Source organism: Sinocyclocheilus rhinocerous, unplaced genomic scaffold (genome assembly GCF_001515625.1).
Source record: "Sinocyclocheilus rhinocerous isolate Xijiao unplaced genomic scaffold, SAMN03320098_v1.1 scaffold2147, whole genome shotgun sequence".
NCBI classification, from domain to species: domain Eukaryota; kingdom Metazoa; phylum Chordata; class Actinopteri; order Cypriniformes; family Cyprinidae; genus Sinocyclocheilus; species Sinocyclocheilus rhinocerous.
Window position 1 is genome coordinate 1,562 of NW_015624558.1, and position 2,061 is coordinate 3,622.

Here is a 2,061-nt window from a genome sequence, read left to right on the forward strand (position 1 = left end):
TTTATAGCGTTTTGGAACCAAACTCTTCTTATATACAGTGGGTACGGAAAGTATTCAGACCCCTCAGACCCCCTCACTCTTTGTTATATTGCAGCCATTTGCTAAAATCATTTAAGTTAATTTTTTTTCCTCATTTTCCTCATTACAGCACCCCATATTGACAGAAAAACACAGAATTGTTGACATTTTTGCAGATTTATTAAAAAAGAAAAACTGAAATATCACATGGTCCTAAGTATTCAGACCCTTTGCTCAGTATTTAGTAGAAGCACCCTCTTGATCTAATACAGCCATGAGTCTTATTGGGAAAGATGCAACAAGTTTTTCACACCTGGATTTGGGAATCCTCTGCCATTCCTCCTTGCAGATCCTCTCCAGTTCTGTCAGGTTGGAAGGTATACGTTGGTGGACAGCCATTTTTAGGACTCTCCAGAGATGCTCAATTGGGTTTAAGTCAGGGCTCTGGCTGGGCCATTCAAGAACAGTCACAGAGTTGTTGTGAAGCCACTCCTTCATTATTTTAGCTGTGTGCTTAGGGTCATTGTCTTGTTGGAAGGTAAACCTTCAGCCCAGTCTGAGGTCCTGAGCACTCTGGAGAAGGTTTTCGTCCAGGATATCCCTGTACTTAGCCGCATTCATCTTTCCCTCGATTGCAACCACTCGTCCTGTCCCTGCAGCTGAAAAACACCCCCACAGCATGATGCTGCCACCACCATGCTTCACTGTTGGGACTGTATTGGACAGGTGATGAGCAGTGCCTGGTTTTCTCCACACATACCACTTAGAATTAAGGCCAAAAAGTTCTATCTTGGTCTCATCAGACCAGAGAATCTTATTTCTCACCATCTCGGAGTCCTTCAGGTGTTTTTTAGCAAACTCCATGCGGGCTTTCATGTGTCTTGCACTGAGGAGAGGCTTCCGTCAGGCCACTCTGCCATAAAGCCCCGACTGGTGGAGGGCTGCAGTGATGGTTGACTTTCTACAACTTTCTCCCATCTCCCGACTGCATCTCTGGAGCTCAGCCACAGTGATCTTTGGGTTCTTCTTTACCTCTCTCACCAAGGCTCTTCTCCCCCGATAGCTCAGTTTGGCCAGACGGCCAGCTCTAGGAAGGGTTCTGGTCGTCCCAAACGTCTTCCATTTAAGGATTATGGAGGCCACTGTGCTCTTAGGAACCTTAAGTGCAGCAGAAATTTTTCTGTAACCTTGGCCAGATCTGTGCCTTGCCACAATTCTGTCTCTGAGCTCTTCAGGCAATTCCTTTGACCTCATGATTCTCATTTGCTCTGACATGCACTGTGAGCTGTAAGGTCTTATATAGACAGGTGTGTGGCTTTCCTAATCAAGTCCAATCAGTATAATCAAACACAGCTGGACTCAAATGAAGGTGTAGAACCATCTCAAGGATGATCAGAACAAATGGACAGCACCTGAGTTAAATATATGAGTGTCACAGCAAAGGGTCCGAATACTTAGGACCATGTGATATTTCAGTTTTTCTTTTTTAATAAATCTGCAAAAATGTCAACAATTCTGTTTTTCTGTCAATATGGGGTGCTATGTGTACATTAATGAGGAAAAAAAATTAACTTAAATGATTTTAGCAAATGGCTGCAATATAACAAAGAGTGAAAAATGTAAGGGGGTCTGAATACTTTCCGTACCCACTGTAACCTCTAAATATGGTGGTTTTTTTCTGGCGGTATTTTGTGATTTATGGAGCGATTAAAAGAGAGATCCCCTCAGTAAAAGCCTTTAACTCTAATATGTAAAAAAAAAATTGGACCAGGCTTTATGCAATGTTCAGTTTATTATTCTGGAAATATATGCAAATGAGTGCATATTTAATTAGATAATGCAACGTTTGCATATGTGAACATAATGTTACAGAAAACTTAAAGGCTTCATTTGGCCAAAAAATTTAAATTGTCATCATTTCCTTACATCAAGTTGTTCCAAACCTGTATGAGTTTCTTTCTTCTGCTGAACTCAAAAGATGATATTTTGTTGTGTTGGTAACCAAACAGTTAACGGTGGCCGTTAACTTACATAGTATCCCCC